Here is a 12,366-nt window from a genome sequence, read left to right on the forward strand (position 1 = left end):
GTTTTTCTTCCCTTTTCTGTCACCTGGATTTTGGAATCTCACCATCTAGGCCTGAAAACGCCACCATCCGATGATTTCGTGGTCATCACTCATGTGTGTGTGTCTGTGTGTGTGTGTGTGTGTGTGTGTGTGTGTGTGAAGGGAGATGACTTATTTTTAAAAGCATTTTAAATCATCATCTCATATTAACACAACAACTCTTTAAAGATTCAGTGTTATTTGACTTTACTTCTCTTATATTGTTAATGTGAATGTACTTGAGAATGTACACTTGAAATTAGGTAATGTGATATATTTTATGCTATGTTTATTTTACCACAATATTTTAAAGTGAAATAAGAAAGAGATCTCTTTTCTCAACATTGAAAGACACTGACCACAAACATGTTAAAAAGTATTCTGGACTCAAGCACATATCAAACACTGTTGATGTCCCTATCCTATTTTATTAGAGCTATAATGTGCCCAAATAAATTCCTCAGCTTATACCTATTGACCATAAACATTAAACTAATCAGGCAAGTCTGAGCACACAGCTGTCTTTCCCTGCCCTGGGAAAAAGAGTCATGTTCAAGTCTGGTCAAGTCATTGAGGGAAGTAGTACCAGAAAATCACTGCCTGGCACACAAGGTTTGTGTGGGTCCCTCTTGAAGACAGGAAGTGGTGGCAGCTGGCAGTCGGCATGTATATGAAGCACTTTCCAGCTGAGTGAGGCCCAAGGGTCAGGAGGAGGCTGGTTCTTTGTTCTAGTAGCCAAGACCGGGAGGAAGTTTCCCATAGGACCCACTCTCCCCAGAACTCCCTTTCTGGAGTGCTGTGGCTCCCTTCTTCCCTGCTGGCCCCTCTCCCTCCCCTCCTCCTTCAAGTCCTCTTCCTCAGCTGGATAGGATACCTCCCAGCTCTCAGGTTTGCTGAGAAAATTCAGAATTTCCTGAGCTGACTTCATGTGGCACAAACTACTCCCTGAGGAATGAATAGTAAAACAGTGGCTACTTTCACAATGATTAGGACTCTCAAGATAAGAGATCCCAAAGCATGTGTTGTCTTAAAAACCAAAGCAAAACCCTAGCCGATTTGGCTCAGTGGATAGAGCATCAGCCTGTGGACTGAAGGGTCCCAGATTTGATTCTGGTCAAGGCACATGCCTGGGTTGTGAGCTTGATCCCCAGTGAGGGTGTGCAGGAGGCAACCGATCAATGATTCTCTCTCATCATTGATGTTCTATTTCTCTCTCCCTCTCCCTTTCTCTCTGAAAACAATAAAAAATATATACATTTTAAAAATAAAAATAGTTTTTTTTAAGAAAGCAAAAAGCTTGAAAAATCATTCAGGCCTATTTTCACAGGAGAGCTCCACCTTCAGAATGTGGGATGACAATCCCAGGGGCCCAGGACAGCATTGGTTCTGACTCTGAGCCCCTTTAAAATTGATAGTGCGATCTAAGCAGAGGGTGTACTTAAAGTCTGGGTTGGATAAAAGGATACTTAGATCTTCTGTCATTAACTATGTCATTAAGGATGCTACCGCCCAGACTGGTATAATCCCTTAGGAAGACTGTGGAGGTTACTCTCAAGCAGCAATTTCAAAATGTATTATCAACATCAATACTAATCTACTCTTTGTAAGCTTCTTTATCACTTCTGTCCAGCACCTTTACCTCTGAGAATTCAGGTAAATCTTACACAACACTTTGAGTTTGCTGGAATTATCTCAGGTTCACAGATAAAGAAATTAAGTTCTGAGCAATTAAGAGACTTCCCCCACAGTTATACAACTTATAATAAAACCCAACATTGCATAGCTTTGTAAGAATTCAAACTAATTTATGAAGATATCGGTATGAGACAGCATTTGGCAGAGTAGCTGGCACAGAGGTGACCTCCGTAGATTCCATTGTCCCTTCTCCAGCACATCCTGTCATCTTTATGAGGCTATTTAAATGGGAGTGATCTTCTCCAACATCACAGATGAGCAAACTAGGCATCAAAGACCCAAAGGGCTGGTCTGAAATAACACAACTAACAAGTGGTCACATCCAGGTTTGAAAGACTTGGCCCTATTGTGACTTTGAAATGCATAATTCAATTTGAATATACAGTATACCCAAGAGAGCTCTCATGTAACTTGTTAATTATTATTTTTCAATTAAAAAATGTTTAATGTTGACACTATTGCAGATGTTCCTCATTTTCTCCCCCTTTGCCCATCTCCATCCACTTCTGCATCCTCCTGTCTTGGCCTTCACCATACTATTGTCTATGTCCATGGGGTGTGCATATACGTTCTTTAATCCCTTCACCTTCTTTATGCAGTCACCGCCACCTCCCTCCCCTCTGGTACCTGCCAGTCTGTTCCATGTTTCCATGCTCCATGCGTCAGTTTATTTTGTTCACTAGATTCTAAATATTAGTGAGATCATATGGATGGACCTGGAGAGTATTATGCCAACTGGTCAATTATTTTAAACTTCTCTAGTATTTCAACAACTGACTCACAATGTAAGTACATTCTCTGTTTTGGAAACACTGTAGGACCAGTGACTTTAACTAGAGCTCGTTTGAGAAGGAAGTATTTTCCAAAAAGCTCCCCGCTGCAGGGTCAAAACTACATGTGTTTGATTATAAAATACTTATGCCAACACAAATAGAAGGAAGATGACCTACTATGGCACAGGCGCTCGCCTCCTGCTGTCTGGAGGAGGCAGCCACGGGGACAGAGCAAGACAGGGATGGGTCCTGTGTTCTGAGCTCTACAAAGAGGGGACTGAGCTGTGCTCCTTAAATCCTGGCGCCTGGGCTGTGCCCTAATTTCTGATCTCAGGCTGGTGATTCACCTCATGGACTGGAGGCCTTAATTAATGGAGATCCGGGGTGTTGTAGGAAGTGGTGGCGACTCAGCAAGCATTTTTCCTTCACCTGAGTCAGTCCAAATCACAGCCAATACGGGGTAGGACAGGCTTATAAAAAGGGTGTGGGGCCTCGTCCTCAACCACCAGTGAAGAAGCAGACGAGTCCTCAGTGAAGAAGAAATGACATGTTGGTGCCTTGAACTCGGCGTAGGAGTGATTGGGGAAGCTAAGATGACGGTGCCAGGCCCTGAGCAGATGGCAGGCATAAGACACTCCAGTTCCTTCTGATGTAGACCAGCCACTAGGCCCTGACCTGCAGGCTGGAGCAGACAGACAAAGCAGATGAGTCCTCAGTGAAGAAGAAATGACATGTTGGTGCCTTGAACTCGGCGTAGGAGTGATTGGGGAAGCTAAGATGACGGTGCCAGGCCCTGAGCAGATGGCAGGCATAAGACACTCCAGTTCCTTCTGATGTAGACCAGCCACTAGGCCCTGACCTGCAGGCTGGACAAGACAACCAGGGTCCAGGCCACATGGAGCTCAGTCAGAAATAGGCCTGGCCAGAGGCCATGAGACTCCCTGGGAAACCGGAACCTCTTGTCAACCACGTTTTGGCTGTGGCCTCAGGAGGCAGCAGAGCACCCCAGGCCCACAGCCAAGCAGTCAGAGAATGTGAGATGCAGGCGTCTCCAACCCTAAGTTCTGGAAAGAGGTTTCCCTTTTCCGTTCTGCTGCTCAAACCCCTACTGAGCATTACCAGGTGCCAATTCTCCATGAAATGCCTGAGACCAAGGTGAGGAAGACAACGGTGCTGCTGGGAAAAGCTTACATTCAGATAAAAAGTGAGACAGCAACTATAATGCAGCAGAAGACACTCCACCTGGGCCTCACTCAGCCCTGCACTCATATTCCCACAAGAGTGCTCCTGACTAAGCGGGATTTCAAGGTGCTCCTCCTCCTTCCTTCCCTCCCTCCCTGTTGCTCCTCTCCTCTCCTCTCCTTCATTCACCCCTTTCCATGAGAGGACAGACCTCACTCATCCATGAGTTTGGGAGATGGAGTTGGCCCATGAGTCTCAGCGCCTTCTGGTCCCTCCCATGTGGTTCTGGCCTGCTCTGGGCTGTGGGGTCTGCTGGCTGGGCAGGCTGTGTCCCTGCAGAAGAGAGCCCAGAGCCTGGCCTCCCTTCCACTCACCACTGAGTGTCTGTAGGGTCTGTATCCACAGAACAAACGGAGGAGCGGTGCTCTCTGCCTCGGGCGGCTGGGGTAAAGACATTCCACCGAGGCCTGGAGCAGCTGGCAGGAAGAATAGACCCTCACTAGGCCGAGGAGGAGCAGTGAGGCTGCTGGGCAGGTTGACAGTCTAAGCAGAGAGTGGCCCTCCCTGGGTGCCATGTGAGGACCTCCTGGAACTCGGCGCCAGCCAGGCCTCCTCATGGTTCCTCCCTTCATGGGACCAGACCCCCAAGTCTCCCTCAAAGACCCTCTTGCTTCCCACACCCTTGCCCAGAACCGTGCTCTCTAGCTGAAGTCTACAGCCACCCTCTTCTGTTGCCCACTATGGCCATGAAGGGTGCTCTTGGTTTTCCTCGTTTCCTCACCCACCTCATGTCCCATCATTTCTGGAAGACCATCTGATGTGGTTGGATGCTCTCCCCGTCGTCACAGAGAGTAAGTGTCTTATGACCTCTGCCTACCCTCATGGGTCACGGTCACACAGCGAATGTCACAGCACTGCTCGCTCCCTCCGATGCAGCCCAGCGGCTCCTCTCTGCTCAGAAGTTGCCCTGTTCAGGGAGTTCCTGACCAGAGAGACTTGGAGACACAGGCTGCTTTCTTTCAACCCTCACAGCAACAAATAGGTCCATATTCTGAGTCATCGAGAGAAGCTGAGCTTCTAAGAGATAGAATGGAACCCAGAGAGTTTCAGGGAACTCCTTTTATTTCCTAACTCAGATATGCAGCACCTGGAAGAGTCAAGTTCACTGAGACAGAAGGTGTCAGGGTGGCTGCCAGGGACTGGGGGCATGGGAGTGGGGAGGTGACCCTCCTGGTTTCTCAGCCCTTTAGCGGCCATCATCTCCGAGGGCCCCAGAGCCACCTCCACAACCCACTCTGGAGGCTGGACGGTAAGGACCAGTCCTGGCCAAGTGCTGGGGACACTGTCCAGTCAGTGGTGTGTCCCCTTCTCTGGCTCACCCTGACAGGGCTGACACTGTCACCATCTGCATCTCTCTGATGGAGACATTCCACCTGTGAGCTTTGCGGCTCTTGTCAGCACCTGAGAAAAAGCCCGATACCTGCTCCATCCCTTGTGATTATGTACACAAGGCCCCCTGGGAAGGCAAGGGCCTACTCTGGGCCATGTCAGCCTCTCCCAACAGCACTGCACCATGGGCACCATCCTCAAATGCCAATGTCCCCAAAAGGCCAAGAGCTCTCGGTCCACTCGACTTCACTGTTGCCACTCACTTAGATCTCCTCACCCCCTCGGTGCCTCCCAGCCTCCCTGCCTGCACTCCTCCCAGCTTCACCCCTTCCCATCCAGACCTCATGGCCACACCTGAGCCCCTGGCCTCACTGGCCTTTGCACAGACCTCACACGCAGTCCTGGTGCTGGTTAACTCTCCTCACTAGGGAAAAGCGCCTAACTGTGCTTGTCACCTACAGTCCAACCTGGGACTGGCAGTCTGTTCTGTCATCCAAGGCCTTGGACATCTGGTCCCAGTCCACACTGTCAAACTCGCCTTTTATTGCTTCCCTAGTGAAGTCCTTCACACAGGCCAAATGGACCCATGCTTATGTCTCATTATCTTTTTATTTTTTAACAAATATATTTTATTGATTTTTTACAGAGAGGAAGGGAGAGGGATAGAGAGTTAGAAACATCGATGAGAGAGAAACATCGATCAGTTACCTCCTGCACACCTCCTACTGGGGATGTGCCGGCAACCAAGGTACATGCCCTTGACTGGAATCGAACCTGGGACCCTTCAGTCTGCAGGCTGACGCTCTATCCACTGAGCCAAACCGGTTAGGGCCCATTATTTTTTTTAAAACTTGTGGTAAAATAAACATAACATAAAATTTACCATTTTTAAGTGCATGGTTCAGAGGTATCATGTACATTCATGTTGTTGTGCTACCAATCACCTCCATCCATTTCCAGAACTCTTTTCATCTTGCAAACTGAAACCATCCCTATTAAACACAGACTTTCTATTCCCACTCCCCCAGCCCCTGGCAACCACCATGTACTTTGTATCCCTATAAGTCTGACTGCTCTGGTGCCTCATATAAGTGGAAGCATATAGTATCAGTTCTTTTGTGACTGGCTTATTTCACTGAGTATAATGTCCTCAAGGCTCATCTATGTTGTAGCCTGTGACATGATTTCCTAATTTTATAAGGCTGACAATATTTCACTGTATGTATAGGCCACCATATAGATCAATGGGTATTTATGTTGTTTCCATCTTTAGCCTCTGTGACTAATAATGCTGTGAACATGGGTTTGCAAATATTTGTTCAAATTGAGATCTCTCTCTTTTGGAAAAAGCAAGGCAAATGGGAAAGTTCATGCTTTCTGGAGATATTGTGATTCAAAATTGGCCTAAACTTATATTTTTTTCTTTGGAAAAATAGATATCATAATAAGGTGACTGAAAAATTTGAATGGACTATATTAGGTGATTTCCCACTCTAACAATATAAGAGAAGTAAAGTCAAATAACACTGAATCTTTAAAGAGTTGTTGTGTTAATATGAGATGATGATTTAAAATGCTTTTAAAAATAAGTCATCTCCCTTCACACACACACACACACACACACACATACACACAGACACACACACATGAGTGATGACCACGAAACCATGAGATTATAGCAGTTTGCTAATATTGCTCATTATACCACTTATGAGAGGAAATAATGTATGTTTATGTGTTTTTATTTTCCATTTTCATGGCTACCCTAACAGAACAACAATAGCCAGATAGCTACATTTGGAAACACAAACTCCAGAGCAATGGAGCGGTGAGGTTTTGTGGGGGGGAGGGTGTGCCAGTGCAGGCACAGGAGGGTCCCAAAGAGGGTGGTGCTGACCTGGCCCTGCCATCCTGAGGGAGCCCCAGGAACCTGGGAGCAGGCAGCACCTGCAGTGACCCTTGCTGACAGCAGGTGGCAGCAGTGAGCAGCTCCCCATCATTCTGGGTTCTACTCTGGCCCTTAAATCTGAGAAACTGGTTTCCCAGTCATATGAACAAGTGGCATATAGCCCTGGATGGGTCACCCAGCTTCTCAAAGAAACGGAAGAGGCCAAACTAACCACTAGTCTCCGGTCTTTTCCTAGCAAAAACCTGCCATCTTTCATGATTTAGCTTTGTGTTCCTGAAGACCCCCAATAGAAACTATATCAATGGCATAGAAAAGACTGGAAGGAAATACCCTGGGGTTTCATGCTCATATTTCCGAGCAGGGCTGAGAAATGGGACTCCCGCTTTTAACTTTATATGCTTCTGTATTTGCTTTTTAATGCAAATCATTTTAATGAAAAGTTTAAAATAATGGCAATATTCTATTTCCATTTATTACCCCAGGAATAACAATAATAGTTGTAAGGAGATTACAAGTATTGTGAACCTTCGTTCTCTTGTGATCAAAAAATAAATAGAAACTACTCATGCTTCTCAGAGGGAATAAAAAATATTTGAAGATCTTCTCCAGTGATATTTCTCAATTTAAAAACAAACAAACACGGAGTCTACAAAAGTACAATCACCACTCATAAAGGGAGCTCTGGGCTCATTTTCAGCTTTTAGAATGGCCAACAGAGTTCAGCCCCCTAATAACTATGAAAGACCCCTGTGGGCCAGGCCCGTGCTGGACACTGGGGAGTGAAGCAATGCAGAGGGGCCTTAGCTGAGCCAGTCGAGCTGGCAGAGTCACAGCAGGTCCCAATTATGCCCCATTTAATTAATTATCTGTTTAGACTGAGTGGGACAAACGCAGGTGACCAGGAGTCAGCAATAACGGCCTATATCCCCTGGTGCTTCAATGTCTAGACAGCTGAGCCGAACCGGAACACATAAACACACAAGACAGAATTAGTATGCAATCACACAAGGTTTATTTACCTGTTCCTAGTGGGTCCTAGGCTCCAGCAAAGGCTACCCGGCAATGCAACACCGAAAGACGGATGAAGAAGACGGAGACAGACAGGTGGCCACAGCTGGTTCAGGCTCACGCAGCAGAGCAATCAGGGGCTGTTCTCACTAGTGACATGGTGTCCTCCTCTCATTAGGCAAGAGACGTCCACTGAAGAAAAATCTTGTGCTTATATAGCTAGTAGTAAACAACTTGTGTCTTATCAGTGTGGGCCAGACCGTGTGCCTTTGCTAGGAGCAGGGTGTTTATGCTTTAAGGGCTTAGGGCATTTATATCAAAATAGTGGGGCATTCACATTTTGGAAGTTACAGAGTATTAGGGTCTTTACATAGCAAATATTTCACACATTAATCATTTCACACAATAATTATTTCCACACATTAGAGGGGTTTCCTTATGACCATAACATTATTATAACACAGCAGGTCCCTCCTTGATCTTGGCCTGTGTCGCAGGTTCCCAGCTAAGTGCGGGATGTCATCTCTGAGCAGGAAAGAAGACAGAAGTCAAGGGCAGGAAAAAAAGGAGACATATGTAATACTCTGTAATACTTTAAGCAATAAAACAATTAAAAAACAAAAACCCCTCTACCCTGAGGCCAGCAGGGTAGGCTGTGCTCCTGCACGGTCACCAGGACCAGTGGGAATGAGTGACCGCGAGGACCTGCCTGTCCCTCAGCGGGGCCAGGTCTCAAGCGACATCAGAACAGGTTCTTAAACGCTCAAGGGCCTCTCTGACTGTGGGCCCAGTGAGTGTGCTTGAGGGGAGCCAGGCTGGCTGCGCTATTTAAAGTCTCCGGATTGTATCGCCAGCGCCCCTCTGCCCGCGGCCAGACCACTCCGGGTGCGCGCGCTGGTTCGTGCCCTCAGGCCTCCTCTCCGCTGTCGTGCCTGAGAGGGCTGGCGCTGATCTCAAGAACTGGGTGGAGTAATGCAGGTGTAGGTGGGGTAGGGATGCGGGTACTGGTGGGGATGCGGGTGCAGGTGGGGGTGGGGATGCGGGTGCAGTTGCAGGAGGAGGAGGGCGTGAGGATGTGCAAGGCGGGGCTGGGTGGGCTCGGGGTGTGGCCGGTGGTGGGCCTGGTATTACCTGGCCCTTCTTGGCCACTCCAGGCTCCGGCAGAGGTAGAGAAAGTTTCCACCTGGAGCGGCAGGAGCGCTGTTCCTAGGACCGAGGGCCAGCGTAGCGGGTAAGCGCAGGGTGCGGGCAGAACCCAGAACGGGGCGGGCCGGGGACAGTTGAATGGAAACCGGCCTCTGGGAATTCTGCTGGGAGTTTGGGAAGTTGTAGCAGTAGCAGGGCTGGTGAGCGGGGTTCAGGACTTTCTGAGGTCCTTAGGCTAATTGAGGTTACTGTGCTGCTGGAGGTCCCTGCAGAGCCGAGCTGTCAGCTGCCTAAAGATTTCCTGGGGGTTGGCAGGAGGCTGGTGATGGGGGATGATTTCATGGGGGTGTCTTCCCTGTGGCCGGGGGAGCAGGACTTGCTTCAGAACTTCAGGTCTGAGGGCTCCAGTGACTATTTAAACCCTGGAGGCTTAGGGAACACAGGGCCTTGGGGAGGGCACCCCCGGCTGGTCCAGCAGCACCCGGCTCTCTGCACAGCTTCTTTTTTCTGTTAGGAACGATGTTGCTTCTTAAGCCCCTTTAAGGAACATTTAAAAAGTAACCCTTTAGCGGTAAGTGCCAGGACCTGCCTTTCGACCTAAATGCTGGTTACTGTGCGTTCAAGTAGAAGAGTGGGAAAGGCTTATCTGACCACAGTGACCCTTTCTTTTAGGGGCTGTCCTGCCAGCAAGTGGCGGGGACACGCATGCACTTGCTTTGCTGTCTGCGCTCTAGTGGACAGAAGTCTGCCTCGGATGCAGAGCTCCTACTCATGAATGTTTGTCACCTGGGCTTTAGAGACAAGTGGAGTTCGCAGTTTTTATTTTATCATGATATCACCCAAATATGCCATATGTATTTTACTCAAATACGAATGTAATGAACAAAATGAACTAACAAGCAAAATAGAGACAGACTCATAGATAGAAGTAGGCTGACAGCTGTGGGTGTGGGCAGCTGGGTGGGGGTGTGGAAGCATTGAGCAAAAAAGAAAAAAAACAAAAAAAAAACCCAAACCCAAAACTCTTGGACACACCAACAACAGTGTGGTGATTGTGGGGGAGGGAGGGAGTGAATGAGGTGGAGGAGGGTCTAGGCGGGATGGAAATTTGACTTGGGGTGGTGAACACACAATACAGTGTACAGATGACGTGTTGTGGAATCGTGCACCTGAAAGCTGTATAATTTTGTTATCCAGTGTCACCCCAATATATTCAATAAAAATAAAAAAATAAAAACAGTTATATACATACAGCTGAAACATGAATTATGCATTGGTCTCCCAGACCCAAATGATCAAAATGATGGTGACTTATGATATGTATGTCACTTCACTGGCAGTCCATCGTGTGCTATGAGAAATATTGCAAGACAGACAGTAAAAGTTTAGAGAGGAAAAGGGAATTCATTTCCCAAAGGTCAGTGTGTTCAAAGTAAACACCAGCTAATTTGGCCCATATTTCATGGGTGCAATTGTTTAGTTCGTGTTGAGATGAACATTTAATAAGGGAAATGCAGATATTCCTGTGAAGTAATTCTTGGAAGCTTCACTGCCATAACTACTAGAGTGCTGAGTAGGGTAACCAGCAAGGTTTAACAGGCTCAAAGCTGTCTTGAATAGGGCATTTAACAAAAGTTCATGGTTTGCTGATGAGAATGTGAATTCCTTGAATGTGACTTACAGTTTAAGTGACATTCATTTTCTTAACTAAAATAACTTTCATACTGTACATTGGAAAGTTAAAATTAATTCTCTATTTATCATAGCCATTTTACAAAGCCTCATACATACAAGGAGTTGAAACAAAAATTAGGTCTTTTTATGGTACCATTACTTGAATATGCAGCTAGCAGAGAATAAATAGTACATACATATTTTGAAGATTTTATTCAGTATTGCACGTTAATACATTAGTAACACATAGTGTGTATAATGTACTAAATGTATTAAATCATTCTAGAGATTCTAACTTCTATCAAAATCCAGTAATAGTACAAAAAAAGTTAAGACCAATCTTAGGTATGAATAAAGACTCCAAAATAAGGTAATAGGAAATTGAATTTACCTCTTTCATCCCTTGCCCAGACTTTGGTTTTGTCCCTATCTTCCACTAAGTGGTCACTTGAGGACCATCCTTGGCCTCCTTATTGTGAGATCACAGGGCCCCTTCTTCTGGAAGGCTCTGAAAAATGTTGACATTGTTAGTCACCTTCTGCAAAGTCCTCCATCTGTCTCCTCAATTCTGGGCCATCCAGTTCTCATTCTTGATGACTGCTCTCAGGGGAATAAGCCTTCTGAGACCAAAAGGCATCAGCAGGGGAGTCAGGCTCTCCTGGTCCTGGGTGGCCTTCCTCCCAGCCCTTCCCAATTTCCTGGCATCTGCTGGCTCTGTGGTGTCTGATCTTTACAAATATGCAGGATCTACCTGACCATTTTCCTCCCACGGTTAGACTTTTCTAAAAGAACGTTGCCAGATGACTAGGAGAAACAATAATGAAAATAAAATATAAAAGGATAAAACGAATTTTCAGGGCATGAAGTCCAAGAACCTAATAAAACTTAAAGACTATGGACTCTGGCAGAACCCATCAGACAACACTGACGGTGGTCCCGTCCTGCCGCCCTCTCCAGGGAGGGTCTCTGGTCTCCAGCTCTGCTCTGTCTCAGGCCCTCACCCACCTTGTCAGATCGCGTGCCCTTCACGAAGCACCCACCACACACTGGCCACCTTTACACGCACCAAGGGCAACGAGTCGGTTCTGTACCCTCTTCACCTCTTGTGCTGCATTATCCATGCCATCTGTCTCTAAAATCTGTTCTTAGCACTGTGGCCCTCACCCAGAAGAGGAGGTGCTACCCTTAGACCCTCTTTTCAGCTGCTTCTAACCCCAGGTCTCCAGCTTCCTGCTGGTCACTTTCACTCAAATCCCCCACCACTGCTTTTAATCCACACAGTCACCAAACCAAAGTTCTCATCTCCCCTTCCAACCTCAGTTAGCACTGCTCCCCAATGTCCTTCTCCTTGAATCCCCCCATAACTTTCCCGCTCAGCAGGCTCGGGCATGTAAGGCTTGTCTGTCACTCACTCCTCTCTCACCTCTGCTCTGCTCAGAAACTACACGCTGCTTCCTTTTTGTCTTCAGAAAGTACCTCTTCTCTGTCCTTCCTCTTTTCCGTTCACCCCTCCTGTCATCCGCCTGGCCTTCAACGCTCACCCCAAGGCCACCACGCCCTTCCTCAGGGCCA

At 47.1% G+C, this 12,366-nt stretch overlaps 1 protein-coding gene across 1 annotated transcript in view; it reads right to left on the reverse strand.

Moving 5' to 3' along the window:
- Positions 1-8,294, reverse strand: part of LOC102769350 (gap junction alpha-3 protein-like) — a 32,701-nt gene extending 24,407 nt beyond the window's left edge. The window contains exon 1 of the mRNA XM_006773325.2: positions 7,986-8,294. The gene's annotated coding sequence lies outside the window, so the exon portion shown is untranslated. The remainder of the gene's footprint in view (positions 1-7,985) is intronic.
- Between the last annotated feature and the right edge of the window lie 4,072 nt (positions 8,295-12,366).

This window comes from Myotis davidii, unplaced genomic scaffold (assembly GCF_000327345.1).
Source record: "Myotis davidii unplaced genomic scaffold, ASM32734v1 scaffold1787, whole genome shotgun sequence".
In the NCBI taxonomy this organism is placed as follows: domain Eukaryota; kingdom Metazoa; phylum Chordata; class Mammalia; order Chiroptera; family Vespertilionidae; genus Myotis; species Myotis davidii.